General features: G+C 46.3%; 1 long non-coding RNA gene across 2 annotated transcripts in view; it reads left to right on the top strand.

Moving 5' to 3' along the window:
* The window catches only part of LOC106502138, a 44,533-nt gene that overhangs the window by 18,913 nt on the left and 6,807 nt on the right, over positions 1 to 18,813 (top strand). The window contains exons 3-4 of one of the 2 annotated variants that reach the window (XR_001295737.2): positions 16,245 to 16,378; positions 16,733 to 16,819. This is a non-coding gene — a long non-coding RNA (uncharacterized LOC106502138). The remainder of the gene's footprint in view (positions 1 to 16,244; positions 16,379 to 16,732; positions 16,820 to 18,813) is intronic. The other variant, XR_001295736.2, reaches the window with a different exon arrangement.

Here is an 18,813-nt window from a genome sequence, read left to right as displayed (position 1 = left end):
CAGTTTATAGCTAACTGCCCTGAGATTGAAGTTTGATTGTGGTTTGATTGCCTGATATCTGGCATTGTTCATTAATTTATTTGTTGTAATTAAAAGATTCTAAAATATCCTTCCCCCCTGCTTTTATTGCTTGATTTTGGAGGATTTTGCAAAACAGGTTCTTTCTTATATTTTGCTTTGTGGAATGAATTCCCTTTGCATGAGCTTTAGCAGAGGCCTGAGTTAACAGTTTCTTGAACTTCCTTTCCACCCCCCCCCCCAATATTGCCTTAAAATAATTTGCATCTCACTGTTTTTTATACTGCCTTTCCTTGCTCTCAGAGCAAAGGCTGTTTTCAGGACAACTACAAGTGAGATTGGGGGTAGGGTTGATTGATTGATTTTCGTTGCTTTTTTTTTTTTTTTTTGACCGAATTTGGAAGATGGCTGGATGCATTTCCTTAGGGACCTCCTCGATGAGGTAAATCCCTTTAAGACAGGAGAAGAGGGAGAAACTTTTGACCTTTACTATGAAAATATGGATTAAAGTCCAAAGGGACACGGCTTCCAGAGTTCTAGAGTAAGCAAATGTGGAAAGAGCTTTCCAGAGATAAGGAAATTGCCCAAACCAGAGAACTGGTTTAGTGTCTTTCATAGTTATTTTCTATTTAAAAACTTTCCTGGAAATATGACCTCTGATATCACCCAGAGAGACGTTGTAACATCACTCCCTTCTGACGATGCTGTCCAGTTTTACAATTTTTGTTTTCAATTTTTTATGTTTTGCTTATGTGGCCTTTTGGAAATTATAGATTTGACTTTCTTATTTTAACTAAGAGACTTCTCTGTGGGAGAGTGGACTCCTAAGACAAGGCCAAGATTTCCCATGGCGGAGAGCTCTCTTTCTGTATGCGGGTCCAAGAAATTTTATTTTATATTTTGGTGTAACGGTAGTATTTCTTATTCCACGAGCGGTGCATTCAGTTTCTGTTAAAAGCAAATAGGAAGTCCTCTCTTTTCAGGATGCAAAGATATTTGTTACTTTTGGGATTTTGGACTTGAGAGGCTTCCTCTACTTTGCAAAGAAGTGCCAGGTGATGTAAAAGCTCCCAGGAGTCATTCGTTTCATTACCCTCGTCTGCCTTTATGTACAGATGAAATGTGCAGTATTAGTAAAGATTTCAGCGCTTTGAACTATCTTCTGCCTCCCTCCTCGTGCTTCCGTGCGGGGCGCGACTCAGGGCTATGAGCGCGCGGGCCTCCCACCTTCTGCCCCAGGGAGCGCGCCGCGCCCAGCGCTGGGAGCGGATGCGCCGGCAGATGGAAGCTGAGGCGGCCAAGCGCCGGGCCGGGGCCCTGACGTCACCGCGGCCGTGGCCACGGCCCTCATCGGGCTCCCTGAGATGGTGCTGCGTGGGGCTCGAGTTCTCTCCGCGCGGACCCTGCCCAAACTGCCCGATTTCCTCTCTAGGCCCTGGGCCGTGCCCGCGTCGGGCAAGTTTGCAGTCTCCCGAGGTGTTGAGAGCTCTCGCCCCTCCAGAGTGCTCTAGCTCCTGTACCCCAGCCCTCTCCACGTTGACATCGTGACTCCAAAGACGGCTCTAGACTCTAGACTTCCCAAATCAGAGGCCCACTGACTCAAGTTCTGCCTTCCTTTTGCTTCTTAACCCAGACCCTTATTTTTAAGGGGTTGTTTGTCCCTGTTTGGCGCCGAGGCTCAGCATGAGTTATCTTGATCTTAGTCCTTCCCAGTGCCAGAGGTTGCGGATAGACATGGCTGTGGGATGCTGCAGCAGCTATGTGGGCTCCCGGGAATATTGCTCCCCCTCTAGGATCAGACTAGGTGGAGATGGGAGGATGCAGATCTCTCTTTCCCGTTTATAAAATAGGGATAATATATAGTTACCCCGCAGAAGATGAGTACAAAGTCACTGACGCTAAACAGGATTAATAGCTATTACTTTTCTTACTGCCCAATGGTGATAGGGAAGGCAAAAGAGTCTCATTTAGACCCCAGAGTTCATTACAGACATTTGGGTTCTTCCTCTGCTTGCTGGTCTTTGGCCATGAAATTAGCCTTGTTCGGACCACCCTGCTCCCTTTTCCAGGGCCCTTCCTGGCTTTAGGGTTCGCCTAGGAAGTTATCCTGCAAACTTGTCACCCCTGGGCATCTTTCTGAAGGGAGGGATACAGACATTCCTGGCAGGAGCCGCCCCCACCCATAAAAGGCAGAAAAAATAATTACTGTATTAAAAGGAGCAGCAAATTCTTCCCGAGGGTTCTTATCGCTGGCGGCCAGACCAGTAACAGGACTGCGCCCCCACCCCCACCTCGTGACGTCAGGGTCTGCAGGGCCTCCGGGATGAGATGATTCGTTTGAGCGTCCCAGAAAGGACCATCCGAACACTTGCAGGGCGAGGCCAGGGAAGCTGGGCCCCCTTCCCCAGCACCCAGCTCCAGCTTTTGAAGTCTCAGAGGCTCTCCCCCTCTACACAACCAAACACAGCAATAGCAAGAGTCTTCACTACACATACAGTCAGGCACAGGACAACCATCTCCATCACCCTGGCACTCTCTATATATTTATATATTTATCCATCTACATATATGTAAAGAACAATTTATAGTTTTTTGATTTGATAATTAGAGTTTGTTGTGAAGTCTGAATGAGTTGATTTTGATTTACGTGTGTTTTGAGATGGATCAAAAAATTACACTAAACACCTTTACAACGTACACCACACCCTTATTTTATTTGGCGCTGCATAAGTTTCACTGGTGGCTGGAGAACTGGACTCCCGGTTCCAATATGGAGAGGTGATTAGGACAGTTGCTTCTGGCTTGCCATTGCTATGCTATTTCGATTTTCTCTTTCCTTCTCCATTCCTAATATTTTGTGTAGCTTGTAATAATCTTTTTTTAGAATCAAAAAAGTATTGCTGAGAGAACTTCTTGGAACAGTGATTTAAACTGTAGATAAGAATGACATTTCGTCTGTGCACTCCATATGTAATGGATAAAATTATGTGTTAGGTGAAAGCACCTCTGCATTTCTCAAGTTTTATTTACGACCCAATGTAATTCATTGAATGCCCTTGCAACAGGAAGGATTTCAGGGCCTTATACTGGCTAGACTAATGATTTGCTGAGAATTAGCCAATATTTCACATACAGCCAGTTTAGTATCAACTTACACCCAGATTGATTTGACTATCACATGTAACTCAATTATGGGTTATTGCATAATATTACAGTTTAATCAGTCTGAAATACTAACTGGAAAAGTTGTGTTTCCTTCTGCTCAAAGTCCTCTTCCCTTTCTTTGTTTCCCCCTTACTCCTACCTCCAAGGAAAATCTCATAAACTCAAGTTTGCCTTGTGAGAGTTTGTTTACTCCAACTTCTGTTAAACTAGACTAACACTCTCTCATCAGCTTTCTAAACACTCTCTCATCAGCTTTGTAAAATGGTGCAAAAACATCTTGGAGTCTAAGATGGCAAAATAAACCTGAGCATATGGGAGGAAGACTTCATTGTTAGAAAATTGATTTAAATGTTTAACTCACACTTCAGCCTGGATGCCTCCCTTACTACCCTCTCTCACTTTGCTCACTGCCCACCCCTGGCTCTTGGGTACCTCACCTCTATTAGCAAGTTGGTTCACCAGCATAAATTATGAATGCATTTCCAGCCACCGTTCTGTAAGATAAATCAGAGGCTTTTCTCTTTTGCAAATTTCTACTTTCATTCCCATTAAAACTTCTCCGTGAGCCATGCTGCAGTGTCTTTTTGCAAATTTACTATGCCGGTGTATAATATGGAGGTATGTTTTCAATAGGAAAAATCAGGTAATCTTTTCTCAAGAAGCCTTACACGTTAAGGATACAAAATATTTCATGGTTAGTTGTGTGAGCTTCCAAATTAGCTGCATATAAAGTATTTTAAGATTTTTTTGGCTGTCACTGGCTGGCAATACTCATTTTGTGTGTGTGTGTTGGTTTGAAAAGCAGGAAGAAATGTAATGAATTGAGTGCTGTCAGAGATGTCTTCTGTTTGAACAATCTGCGATGGGCTGAATGGCAGAGACTCCCTCATCCAGTGCAGGTGCAGTAGAGCTGGGGAAGGGGGAGAGGGGGGGCTCCCTCTGTTCAGTCAAAAAGCACCATTCTCCACAATAGACCACACACTGACAGCCAGCGTGACATCAACTCACACTTTCATACTTTTCCCCCCATCCATAGTTCTGAGTTCACAAAGTGGCCATACAGTAGCCTTGGTTAGGTTCCTTTAATGAACATTTTTGTGGCTCCATGACCAACACTGAAATCTGCTGAGCCCTGGGAGGAACAAATAGATTTTTAATCGAGAGTTCCAAATCAAAACGTATAGCCATAGATTTTTAAAGTTAAGCTGGTCTCTCCACTCTCTCCCAATACCCATGCCCACAACAGCCACCCTCTCCCCTCCACCCCCAGATGATCTGAAAACTCTGAGTTAAAAGTTCTTCTAAGATTCACTAGGTTCCAAGACGCTGTTTTCTGATGTCTGGAGAGAGAGACCAAACAGGAAGGGAGAGAAGGCACGAATTTGGGGTGTTTATTTAAATTTAAAAGAACCTCTAGTATTTTATTATGCTTCGTAAGAGGGTTAATCCTGCAAATGAACGGACATTAATCTGCTGGAGTGGAGTCTGTCCCCTTTTGAATTGGTTTTACTGGGAGATAGAGAAGGGGGTTAGGAAAGGCAGCAACTGTTCCAAAACTCTCGACAAAGATGCGACCACCCTTTGGCTGCCCCGCAGCTGAAGGGCCGGACATTCTGCAGATTTCATTTTTACATTTGTTTAAACTCAGTCCTCGGTGCCTCAAGTTTTAAATGGAATTATTCAAGGAGGGTTCGCTACTAGAGAAATTCTTGTCGTCCATCCCTTCTTGCCACCACCCCCACGCGGTTCCTACTCTTCTCCGCCCCCAACCTCAACCCCCCCACCCCGCCGCACTGCTTAATCTGGGATCCGAGCGTTTGGTGGAAAGAGGGAGGGGCAAGAAAAGGACTGTGCGGACCAGGAAGGTTCCCCCAGCGCCGCCGCCGCGCGGGGCCAGATTCCATGGCCCTGCTCCTGGCTGATTTCCCTCTGTGCCCGGACTTGCTGAAGCATCGCGCCGAGGAAAATTGCTCCCCTGTTTGCTTATTTAAAAACCATGTAACCGTATACATTTTTAATCGCGGCAACAAAAATATCAACTTTCTAGTCCTTGGAGCAAAACCTTTATCATTCGCTTGAACATTGTTCAGTGGGGTGGGGGCGGGAATAGGCAGACCTCCCAGGGCCGAAGTCACAGCCTTACCCAACACTCGCCTACGGCGTGGAGGCAAGGAGTCGGGAGTCCGAGGATTTGGTGAGCAGGGTAAATAAGGACTAAGTTCTCTAAAACCTCAAATAACACAGAAGAGATGTATCTTACCATCTCCGTGGCGCCCTTTGCTTGGGACTGCAACGAGTTGCCGATGACCTGCGATAAGTATGCCTACGGCGCCTACTAAAGTCCGGGCCTTGGAGGAGAGGTGTCTCCCTCCCCTCGACCCGCTGCCCGCCACCATTTGATAACTGCCGCGTCTTCTGGCAGGTACACACCCACAATTAATCTTTCTTATTAAAGCCTCCATTCTGTACCCAAGGGGCGACTCAAACCTATTTAGATTTCCTTGGTTGGCTGCACAAATTTAAGTGGGCAAAGAGTTATAAACCTAATAACAGAGGGCAAGAGAGAGTGATTTGAGTAGAGAAGACGCAAAGATCCACTAGGAGTGTAAGGATGCTGCGGGCCTTGCCCGCCCCAGGCCCCCGCCTCCGGTTGCACTCTAGGCTCTGGGAAAGGCAGCGAACCTCCCGCGCACACATCGCGCGCAACCTCCGTACACACACCTTCATCGCTCACAGGTACACTTGCCCTGAGATTGCCTCTTCCGGATTTCTTATAAACCCCTCCCAGAAAGGAGGAATTTTCAGAGCATCCCAAACCAGGGAACTCCCAGAGAACCAGGGAAGGTCTGCACTGTTTGGGATTAATTGAGAATAATTAACACTGGAGACCGTTAATCACCACTTTGCTGCTCTCTCCCTCCTTTCGGGTCTGTGGCGACTGCCTCTATCGCTCCCGCTGCTGGCGCGGGTGGGTTCGCTGGTGAAAGTGAAGACGTCGCGGTAGCTGTCACCCAGTTCGGCTGTACTTTTTTAAACCCTCGCATATTGTTTGATTACTAATTCGAGTTAATATGATCTTTATGGCAACATAACAGTGGATAATTGGCCTTTTTTTCTGAACAACAATGTAAATCACAATCGCTTTATTATTTAATAACGTCAAACGCTTCGTTGGATTGGCCCCGACCGAGAAGACCTTTTCTTTCTAGACAGTGTTGTGGAGGAAGAACAATGAAGATCTAATTGTGGAGATTTCATAAGTTGGCTCCCGTAAATGAACAGCTTAGATATGGAAGTTCCAGCAGATGTGGGCACTACTCGCCTAGACACTCTACCCCCACCCCCCACCCCCAATGTACTCAGCCCAAACACTCTATTGGAGGTTTTTTGTGGTGGTGGTGGTGGTGGTCCTCAGATCCTAGCAACCACCCAAATCTTCCAGTAGCAATTAGAGCTTTTATCGGGCTTGCTCTTCAGCCCTTTATATTGCCGATTTAGCATTAAGGCATTGAGTCCACATACCAAATTAGCGCAACTCCCCAAGAGCCACAACCACCAATGCGCCCCTTCGGTTACTTTGGTTGTTGGACACGGAGAGCACTGACTCGGGGCTTTTAAAAAGTCTTATTTTGTTTTGATTTGATTTTTAAAACGGCTTCACCAACGCAGTGTCTTGGAATATACTTTTTCAGGTAGGGTTTTGCAGGAGGCACAAGTCATTATTTTGCTAATGCCTGCAAGAGCAGATGAAAGCCAGAGACCCCTCAAATGCAGATGGCAACGCTTGGAAGGATGGGCCCTCGAGGCCCGAATGAGAGATGAGTCACATTTGCCCCCAAAGCCCCAATTCTAACGGTTCTCTGTCGCGGCTCTTGCAGACTCAGGAGGACCGCTGTCTCTGGGGGTCTTAAGACTTTGGAGTTTTTTGCAAATGGGGAACCCTCGGTATTTGCAATTCGGGTCAAGGAGAGAGACTCCGAGTCTACAGCAGGTTTTGTTTTTTTCCGTGCGCCCGCCTCTCCATTTTATTCAACTTCTACTGCCTGTCGGGAGGAGGAACAATTCGCCCCCCTCCTGCCCACCCGCCTCGCTTCTAAGATAAACAAGAGGTGCGAAATGCTTCGCCCGCACACGCGCCCTCGGGGCCCCTCTCCCCTTTCCCCCGGCGTACCGACTGTGCAGCTGTCCTCCGCCCAGACCTGAGTGGAGACATCCCACCCTTCTCTTCCCACCCGTATTTTAAAACAGTCACATCGACGGTTCTAGAGTCACGTTCACATTTTCGGCTCCTCTTCCAATTTTTTTCCGGTCCACTCTCCCCCTTTCTGAGAACCGAAAAAGTGACAAAGGAAAGAGTTGATAAAATGAGAGAAGGCCATGGATTTTTTAAAAGTTATTCCCCCACCCCACCCCGCCCTGTTAAAAAGTGTATTTTACCACAAGGAGTGCATTAGGAAACTTTCCCTAACAGGACTTGGGCGCAGTGTTATTCTTCTCCAGGGGCCCGCTGGCCTCCCCGCCCCCGCCGGACAATGCCCGCTTTGAGGCTCGGTGGCCAGCAGGCAGCGGGAGACGAGGGGACTGGGCGGCCTTCCTCCAAGGGGCCCGCAGCTGGGGGAGCGCCGGGCAGAGAACATGGCCGGGGAGGCGGGCCAGGCAGAAAGAAAAACCATAAAAGCACAAGTTTTCTCCCCCCCCCCCGCCCCCCCCAACTCCCCAGCCCTCCACAGAAGTCGGCTTTGAGGACGTGGGGGAAGGGCGGCTGGGGAGGGGGATGTAAGAGGTTTTGCATTTTGTTTCTTTCTTATCCTGCCCCCACCCCCTCCCCCAAACATTTTATTTCGACACAGAATTGTGCAGCCTAGGGTTTCCAACCCCCTCGCCTTCACTCTTGGGTACCTGGTCTCTGGTTAATCTCTCAACCTGGGTCTTTAACGCTCGAATCGACCCGACGCCCAAGCCTGGCCCCAGCCTTTCTCAACGCCGACTCCCCCTTCCACCCCCACTCCCCACCTCAAGCCTCCCGGCTCGGGATGCCGGGCCACAAGGGAAGCCTCCATGGCCAGGTACTCTGGGATACTACTTTCTAGTTTGGGGTCTGTTTTCTCCCAAAGAGAACACCACCACACTCCCCTCCATGCAGCATCAGGGCAGGACCACTGAGATCAGCAGAAGCCCTTGAAGGGTTACCATATTGGTGCAAGCGTTTGTCTGATGTTTTAAAAGTTATACCAAACGGGGCGCCAAGGCCACGTGCTGTGCCTTCGAAACGCCGCCGCGGGCCCTGGCTTTCAGAGCCGCGGACGCCTGGCTGGCGCGGAGCGGGCGCAGAAGCCCCGCGAGGGCGTTAGGGGCCCGCGCTGTGCCGTAGTTCTGGCCGCAGCGCTGAGTGAAGCGTATTATCTGGAGCGTGTTTGATCTGGGACTGCGTAGTCAGCTTCTGCTTTATTTGTTTGTTTGTAATCTCATATTTAGCAAGCCGGGACAGTGGCAGCAAGGGAGAAAAGGAAGGGATGGAGGAGGGGGCTTCGCAGTAACCACACCCCTTCCTAATGAGTTAATTTCCATATTTGCGCCTCCCGTGTCTAGCGCCCTCTTTTTCGCGACGCTACGGTGCTGTTGCGTCTTGCGCTGCGCAGACGCCTCCTCTCAGGGTTGAAATGAAAAAGCTCGCGGTGGGAGCAGAAAATTGGTCTATTGATACGTTCGCTCCGAGTCTTGGTTGATTTTTTGGCATCACCGGCAACCGGTTATTCCCCACGCCCCAAATGGTGCGCACACGGATTGCAGAGGTCGCAGACACCCAGGCAGGCAGCAGACAGAAACCGACCTTCCTGCTTTTTCCCGTGCTCCAACTGGCCGATCCCCACGTCCCTTTCTTTTTACCCAACTCCAGATTTCTTTTTTCTCTCTCTCTCTATCTCCAGGTGAGGACAAGAGAGGGCAGGGTCGCAAAGAAAGGGAGGATATAATCCCAAACGAATGAATCAAAAGTGAAAGTTTCAAAGTAGATCCCCGGTCCTAATCGAGAAAAATAATGTTATCTTGCACTCAAGAGAGTGTGCTGGCCCCGAGTCCTGTGAATGTCAGAGAGGAAAGGAGAGAAACTGAGGTTGTGAGATTTGTCTCTTCTCTGAGTCGGTTAAAAGTTGTGGCAAAGATAGTAAAGTTTTGGAAGACCCTCAGTCGAAAACTCGAGGCAGGTTTCAGGTGCTTCTCACCTGGTTTCCTATACATTTTTGTGGCAAGCCTGCTCAGGAAATTGGATAAACAGACTTTTACAATGTGCTCACAACCCCCCTTACCCGCACTACATCACCCTCCTTTGCCGCGGCTAACTAGGGTGTGGGCTCGGGTTTGAGCTCCAAAATAGCGTGCTTGTCAATTGCGAGCTGTAGCAATATCAAAGTGAACTGTCCCAAGTAACTCTTGTCTAGAAGCTGGGAAGAAGCTTAAGCAGCTCGCTTTAATGATGATTTGTAGCTCGGCGAGGGGCACGGACAGCAAACACCCCGCAGGTGTGTGCCGTAACACCACCATCCGGACTTGAATGTAGATTACTCTGGCGATCGTTTGATCGGCCCTTTGAAACCCTTCACAATTGCCTGTGACGAACGGCCAGTCTCAGTTTTTCTCGGAATAATGCCTAGAGGGTAAGTCCTTCGGGCTTTTAAAGAGCTCCAGTTTTTTTTTTTTTTTTTTTTTTGAGAAGAAGAAAAAAAAACGTTCGATTTTGGTTTAGATAGACGTTGTCAACTTTGAGTCGCTAACAGGCATCACTCAAGCTATTCAATACTTAATGGCCGTTACCTTTGCTGCTTTTATATATATACTATATATATATAATATATATGTGAACGAAGTCATTAATTTTGTTACAAACTGCCCTGCCTGTTCGTGTGGGTGTTTATTATAGACATACATTATTATCATTAATGGCATTGTTAATCTTGTCTTAGTATGTTCTCTGTATTCTCTCTGTTATATCTCTTTGAGCAAGTGGGAGTTTAGCTTAAACATTAAAGCGTTCCAAAAGTAAAACTGTAGTTTAACCTGCCACCAACACCTTCACACCATCCCCCATCACCAAAATGAAAAAGGTAGTGCCTGTTCAGCCTTTAATATTTACTTTGAGTGTTTATATAAGGGGAGGAAAATGAACTTTTGTCTGAAACGTGCAACAAGCGGCACTTTGATTCCATAAAATAAATGTCAATAGTTGCAAGAGCTTATCAAACTAGGGTAGGGGGTGGAGGGTGGGAGTTGCAGTTGAATTAAAGGCCCATTCCTGACATTTCAGACTACAAAGGGTTACACATAAATAAGTGCCATATTTGCCTATTGCAAAAGTTTTCTCGGTGCTTTCTAAGTCACAACAGGGGAGGAGGAAAGCTGTCGTTTATTATCTGCTCTGGGCAGGAGCAGACCCCAGTACCACGAGGCTCTTAGCTTTGGCCGGCAGAAGAGGGGTAGCCTTTCAACAGCAGCCCCCTTTGTTCTCCCGATCTCTTTCCCAATTTCAAGCTTCACTTGCACATCCCAAGTTTGTGTGTTAATGACGCTATTACCATCTGGCTCGCCCTACTTTCCAAAAGATATAAATCTCCTAGCTCCATTGCCCGCATTATCATTTAAGTGCCACCATAGCCAGAAGAAAAAGATGCTTTCAAGACTCCAGATTCTCTTGCACGGACTACCCCTGGCATGACTCTTCCACGATATTTATAGACTATACATTGGGTGCGGGAGAGCTCCCTGAGAGCCCTGATTTCTCAAAAGCTGTCCCTCCAAGCCAAGGAAGACATGCTACTGGGTGAAAGGAGGATTTCAAATAAACTTCCCCTTAATATATTTTTGGTTGTTTATAGCAAGCAGATCGTTTGCCCCAGCACAGTTTTATGTGCCTGTGTCTCCCTTTCTCCTGGTTCAGGTTTGTAAAAAGTCGAGGTACAACTCCTAGACATTCAAGATGTGCCACACTCTTCAAACCCTATTTTGAGTGGGAGAACAGACTGACCTCTTTATGGGAGTGCGGGCAGGGGTGAAGGGAGGAAAACAGTCCTGTGAGGCAACTTTTGGGAGCTGGGACAACTGCATCCACTCTCTTAAACCCTCCCTTTTATAGTGCCTGCGTAGATGTGTAGAGTGATTTGCGTGTTTTGAGCGCAAAAGCTGAGAAACTACAACAAAAAGAGTTGGGCTGGCTTTCGAGTGACTCCACAATAACTTCATTTATCTGACCAGGTCTGAGTGACCAGAGCAGAGCAGAGTCTGCCTCCAAGCGCATGGAGTTTAGACTCAGGCCACTAACTGATTTGAACAGCTCATTTCCCTCTGAGAGCGTCTCCTGTCTGTGGCCCTAGATGGCCATATCCAGGGGCATCTCTCTCCTTTTCAACGCCATCTTCACGGAGGTGAGTCCCACTAAGATCAGCCAACCCCACAGGTGGGAAGTGGAATTGGAAAGATGAACTTCTCAGGTTCCTAAGAAAAGGTTTTAAAATCATCAGGATTTGAGCAGACCCCTCTCTCTGGGTCTTAAAAAAAAAATCTTGTCAGACAGAGAAAGAAGAAATTGCATTCTTCTGGAGGGATGAAAAAACTCACCTGAATATATTCCTAATACTTTGAACTGAGCACAGAAGATACCCAAAACAGTGATTAATTTATATCACACCCGTGTCGCTGTTTGCATGCAAAACCCACTTTTTTTTTCCAGTTCACTTTCCTGCTTCCCCCCCCCCCCGCCCCAAACTCAAAAAAGATCTTGTTTAGAAATGTGTATCCCTATTTTTTCCTTTTGAGAATATTATCAAGTTGATATGAACAAATTGCAGAGGATATACCATTTAAGTAAGATGCACTTTTAATCACTGATCATTAAAATGGTTATGTTAAATATACTCAATTACATGCATGACTTAACTCTAACAGTACTTTCTATTCTCCCAGCTGCTCACGTATTCCTTAACGATAGTCTGCAGTAGAAACTTGATTATGCTGAATTCATACATTTCGATGGATTTCATCAGCCTAATTAATGCCTCAGTTTGGTCCTGGGGTCTGAATGAACCCTTTACTATGTTTGAGGTTAAAGGCAGTATTGGAATGTAGTCGGTTTTTCTTTTTTCAAAGTACTCATGAAGTACTTTGGAATTCCACTAAGAAAGGTAGGTAGCAGTTGTTAAACAGAAAGACAGCAAAACAAGGACACCCATCCTGACGACAGAAGAGAGATGAGACTACTCTCTCATCCTTCCATATCAGTGTTTCTGGATTTGATAGACAATCTCCAAATATTTAGTAAACAGGAAATTACCACCTGCCCCCTTATACCTTAAAACTATGTTAAAAAGGAAAAGTTGAACATAGAGTTATACTGCTGCTAAGTCGCTTCCGTTGTGTCCGACTCTGTGAGACCCCATATACAGCAGCCCACCAGGCTCCCCCATCCCTGGGAGTCTCCAGGCAAGAACACTGGAGTGGGTTGCCATTTCCTTCTCCAATGCATGAAAGTGAAAAGTGAAAGTGAAGTTGCTCAGTCGTGTCCGACTCTTCGCGACCCCATGGACTGCACCCTACCAGGCTCCTCCACCCATGGGATTTTCCAGGCAAGAGTACTGGAGTGGGGTGCCATTGGCTGGTGGCTAAATAAATTCCCTTTAATTCATCAAGACTGTCTCTACTCCCCACCCTTCTTCCTACTCCCGTAACTTTTAGACGACTTTCCCCTCCATTTCAACTTTTCACATTTCCCAAGGAAGCACTCAAGGCCAGCATTCATGAGAAACTCCAGTCACCCCCCATGTGGGTAACTGCATTCAGCCTTTTCAGGTGTAAATTAACATCTGAATACATCTCAACCTTGCTGACCCTTGCCACCACCGCTGCCATCCGGGCCTCAGCAGAGTCTCAGCTAATCTATAAGGCCACAATTGGCAGGGCAGACTGAGGTCGGGTTTCCCAAACCCCGCCCCCAACAAAAGGACGAAATAGTGCTCATGTTGCTGGTGAGAGCAGGACCGGTATCTGTCCATGTCCAGTGAGACACCTGTGGAAGAATATCATTTAAGACATTTTTTTGGTGGTCAAGGAAAGAAGTGCATGGAAAGAGGAAGGTAAAAAGATATGGAGGCATCTGTAATAAATGTCCCAACCAGGGCAGCTGACACTTGAAACTTTTACCTCACTTTGAGTTCCGGAGGACAAACGGTTCAGGTCAGAAGAACCTCCCTCCAGCAGGGGATCCACTGCTTCAGATCCTAGTGGCCGCAGGGCAACCTCATACCTCAACGCCAATCTGATGGAAGCAGAAGGATTTGAGATCTATAACTAAATTACCACTTGGAACTTTGTGCTTGTTATGCTAATATAATGACTTCTGTAGTAAGAGTATATTTTTCAGAGTTGAAAATGAGCTTTTTAGAATGCTTTGTGTAATGACAGACATTAGACAGAAGAGACGAAAGTGCCAGCTATGGTGGCACAATACTCCTGGCAAACACCCTGAACCATTTTAACAGATAAGTGGAGACCCAGATAGTGCGTTTGTAAAATTGAGCTTAGAGTGAGTTCAGGGAACTGCCTGAGAAAACAGGTGCAGCCAGAGTACTGCAATGGTGAAGATGCTCTTCAACCCCCACCTTTTCTCTCAGACCTAGTTGAGGAGCACCATGCATCACTCAGTCCCTTGGGGTGGATGCCTGGGTAGGAAAAGAGAAAAGTGAAAGTGAAGTCGCTCAGTCGGGTCCGACTCTTAGGGACCTTGTAGACTGTAGCCTACCAGGCTTCCATGGGATTCTCCAGGCAAGAACGCTGGAGTGGGTTACCATTTTCTTCTCCAGAGTAATCTTCCAGACCCAGGGATCGAACCCAGCTCTCCCACATTGGAGGCAGACGCTTTAACCTCTGAGCCATCAGGGAAGATCTGTTACTTCCAGCTCATGATTTGTGTGCTCTTAAATTTAGATTGTAGACAGTAAAGGAAAGAAATATTTTCTGTGTGGTGGTGGGGGTGGAGGGGGTGTGTATGAAATTATATAGAGAAAAATGAACAACTTAAAAATTTCAGAGCCATATACACACTGAGGTTGTCCAGTACGTCTGTATCCAGTTTGTCATATCTCTGCACTGTCTGATTAAAGAATTCAGGCAAATTCTCAAATTTGTGATATTGACCTCATGTGATTTATGTCTCAAGAATCAAGGACAAGATGATTTAATGATTTAATGCACCGCATTTCTAAATAGCCTGGGATGGGATCAGTCATTTCTCATAATTGTTGAGTAAGATAAATTCACACAATGAGCAAGTATCCAAGAAGAGATCTTGTTTCATCAGTTACCTGAATGTCGTTGATCAGAACTCAGTTACTCCCAGCCTGGTTATTTTGTGCCTATTTCTTCCCCGCTCCCCGCCTTGCTCTGGCCTTGCCCCCACTTACCCATGGCAGTTACTTCGGAAATAAGGGACTTGGTTGCTGGATGGATTTTCATCCCGTCTACATGTCACAGGTTCCAAATGTCAACTTGCAGCTATGGAGAAGCCTGTGAACTATGATAATGGATAAACTCTGCTGTGTTAACAGTCCTGTTTGGGGCTGGAGCAAGTTTGCCAAGGCATAGTCTGAATGAGTAGGGGGTTTCTGAGAACTTGTAAAATGAAGCCAATTTGAAATGTTGGCACTGAATGCTGAGCTTTTTATAATAGCCCACGTTGTCCCATTTTCTTCTAGAGTTGAATAGGAGCAAAATACCTGGCTTGATGCAGTGGTTCTCTGACAAATGAACTAATTAGAGGTGGTGTTTCTTAGTTTACCACAAAGATCTTAACCGTGGTAGATGTGGGAAATGCAGATTCCAGTAGCTTTAGTTTTAGAAAAGACAAATTTTACGCCTTCATGCTTTGAATTTATAAACTGAATTTGTCTAACCTAGCTTGCTACTGTCTGATCTAGTACTTTGCTTTGTACAAGTGGGTCTAGGTAGGCTAAGGGTAGCTGTACTATTTAATACATCATTTCATTGACAGAGCAAATCTATGAATGAAATTACCTTTCACCTTTGGTGTGTAAAGGATTCCAAGTACAGAATGGTATGCAAATAGTATGTCAAGGTCATGAGGCTTCTTAGCAAGGTTCTTGTGAGATAAATTAACCTTTTAATCACATAATTTAATCTACTGACTGGCGTAGATTCCACAGTAGGTCCACCCAGTACCACTTTAAAAACACTGCCAGCGGTGAAAGAAGTCATTGAGTTGAAAGTACTTTATCTAAGATAAAAGGGGAGAAAATATAGATAAGGATTACATCTTCTTCATGTTCTCATATGATATGGCAGCATTTGTACATGGCAGATTGTAGAGAGAAAGCCAAAAATGCAACTAGAGACAGCAACTTTGAGGCAGAGAAAGAGAGATTATGGGTTCCTGCTACTTATGATCAGATGCCATTCAGTTACTTTTGAGCCGAAAGATTTATATACTGCAGAAATCCTGATCACATTGATGGAATGATGTAGGACTTCAAAGGATGGGTGTTGAAGTTGTTGAACATTTAGTTTCAGATTTCAACTCCAAAATCCACATCTGAATTGCTCATTGGCTCAGGGAGGAAAATGCCTGATTTAAAATTCTCTCATAAACTCTATGAGAGGAGACAAACTTAGATGAGGTTAGAAATAGCTTTGAATCCTAGATCCCAATGTTTTTATACTACTGGATAACAGAAGAAAAAAAGGAGCACCTGGTCTCTAACCAGGAGAGAAGCCTATTTGAAATATCCCAGCAGGTCCGTCCATGGCCAATCATAGAGACCATGACATTTAAACCATCTAGGTAGTTCTGGTCTCATGTCATCCAAACAGCATATTTTTCAAACTCACAAATGCCAGATCGTGTTATTTCTGTGGCAAGGAGTTGCTTAGGATCTGTGACAGCTGAGTTTTTCCTATCGATTATGTGACAATGCAGTTCATTTACAGAGCTCAAGGAAATGGGAAATGCCTTCAGTTTAACAAGAAGACCCTAGATTCAAATGCTGTGTGGTATTTACTTGCAGAAATCAGAATTCAACTTGGAGAAAGTGGAAGAGTGGCTTCAACTGTGAACTCAAACTTTAATAGCTAAATCAGCCACCTAGGTGGGCTATGATTGATAATGGAAACCGAAGCCTTAAGTTTACAGATAAATCACGTAAGAAATCATATCTTACATAGAGAATTCATGTTTAGATCGATGTGTGTGTTTGAAGTTACTCTTAAATTTGAAACACAAGTGAATCCAAAATGTAAAAAACAAATCAAAGGGCACTCTAGTGAATTTGGTGTGTGTGTGTGTGTGTGTGTGTGTGTGGGAGTGGGAGAATGTGTGATGATGTGTGTGTGGTGGGGTGGAGGCACTAACTTGCAAACACTTTGAAAGAGCTTTTTCAGATTTATCTTAAATTCTGAAACGATTTAACGTGCACACCATCTTCCACTGCATCCACAGGTAAAAATATTATTATTTCTCTTGAGCCTCAATTCCTAATCATTTTCTCTGTCGCAGGAAACAGACAGGCATGCAGAAGTAACTAGACGTCCAACACATGCCAAAGTCTTGCGGGCCCAGGATTTCAAACAAAAGAAAACTCGGGTAACGTGACTGTAAATCAAGGGCGCTTGAGACCATAGACATGCGCACCTAGAAGGGTTAATCGGCGGAGGGGGAGGAGAGAGGCTCCTCCCGCGGTCTGTGTTGAGTCAGACTGCAGAAAGAGAACCAGAGCTCCAGCGGGCTAGTGGGAGCCCGGCGGTCCTGCACCGGGCGCGGTCCCCCTGCTAGGGGGCTGGGGTGGCGCGGGGCTGGGGCGGCGCAGGGCTGGGGCAGGGCACCACCTGGGAACCGCGGACCCGGCTGCGACCTGCGCGCCCCCTGCCCACCTCTTGGTGCGTCTACTTTTTTATTGCCTGCAAGTCATCTTGCACGTTGAAGGCACGATTATCGACAATTTGTCAGCCCCAATTTGTCGCTGGCAATAACTTTTGGTGACGTTTCACTGGCAGGCATTTGAGTTTGGGGATGAGGAAGCTGGTGGTGGGAGGGCATTGTCGTGTGTGCTGCTTCTCATTTTGACGTGGCCCCGGGCAGGCAGAAGAAGGGAAAGGAGCGTTAATCCGACCACAGTCACTCCAGCATACAAGTCATGGGGATCCAGGAGAGAAAACTGGTTCCTTCTCCTAAGAACTTTCCCCTTTCCCCCAGGTTTCTCACAAAAGGGCCTCATCTCTCTCTCTCTCTCTCTCACACACACACACACACATACACACATAATGTGTATTCTTGGGCCTACAAGTCATTTCAGCAACCTGGGACTGAGTGATAGCCCAGATAGTTCATTTGTTTTGCTCACCTTTTCCTTGGTGTTTGTGGCTATGGATGTCTCTCCAACACTCAGGGCCAGGGCCCTCTCTCTAAACTTGACCCCTTCAATTCGTGCCCCTCTTCTTGCCTCCTTCTGGGACTAGTGGGTGTGGTGCCCAAGAGGCTGGCCTTTCTCGAGGCTGGAGCAGCTGGGGCAGCTGCTTGGGAGCAGCTGCCGGGGCCTCACCCCTCTTTTCTCAGTCTTTACAATTCAATTTCAAAATTTCTGTCTTCAACAATTTCCTAAGGAGCCTTTGAAGGATGCCAAAAGAGTGAGCCCCTTTTCTAGTGGTCCTGTCTCAGCAGAAGGAAGGCACTGGCCAAGTTGCCTTAGCTAGCACTCCCCAACCTTTTTGCCACCAGGGACCAGGTTCCGTGAAAGACAATTTTTCCACGGACTGGGTCGGTTGGGGTTGGTGGGGGTGGGGATGTTTCAGGATGATTCAAACACATTTATTGTGCACATTATTTCTATTATTATTATATCAGCTCCACCTCAAATCATCAGGCATTTAATTAGATCCCAGAGGTTGGGGACCCCTGCCCTAGACTGTGCCCTTCTAGGAGTATTGCAGTGGATTGTTATAGGAAAGGAAGCTGGTGTTTGGGAAGACAGTTATGTGTGATTAAGAGGTGAAGGCAATGAGTCATGTAGTCCTTAAATGCCATCTAGAATTTCAAAGAAGTGCTATATCCTTTCCATGGTGTTTTAGACAGGAGTGCTGTGCCCACCTGGACTGAGGGAACAGCCCTGGCAAAGTCTCAAGACAGGTCAAGAAGCTGGCGAAGGCGGTTAGCTCTTGCATCGTCCACATTGTTTCTGGAGCACAGCCTGGCTGATCCTGGGGCTAGAGCTCAGAACCAAGTGGGAAGTTCTCACTCTTTAATCTCACAGTCCCCACTGACTTTCTTGGCTGGCTTCTCATCCTTGATTCCAAAAAGAAAATGTGTGTGTATATAGAAAAGTTTCCTTCCTCAAAGGAGTTTCCCTTAACAGCTCTTTCTCCTTTGGTTGAAGTCTACTTCTGGGAAAAGGGGAGACGACTGAAGTGTTTTTGAGAAACAGAACGATAAATAGTCTCACACACATAACTGTAGGATAGGTCGCTGATTGTCATCAGGAGCCTTGAGTAGCCAAGCAAGGGTCATTCTTCTGACCCTCAACCTCAGAGTTATTTTTCATTCCCGTCCCCCAACCACCACCACCTCCAAAACTTTAACAAGTA

The sequence above is a fragment of the Capra hircus genome, chromosome 1, assembly GCF_001704415.2.
Source record: "Capra hircus breed San Clemente chromosome 1, ASM170441v1, whole genome shotgun sequence".
In the NCBI taxonomy this organism is placed as follows: Eukaryota; Metazoa; Chordata; class Mammalia; order Artiodactyla; family Bovidae; genus Capra; species Capra hircus.
This window is presented reverse-complemented; position numbering and strand designations above follow the sequence as displayed.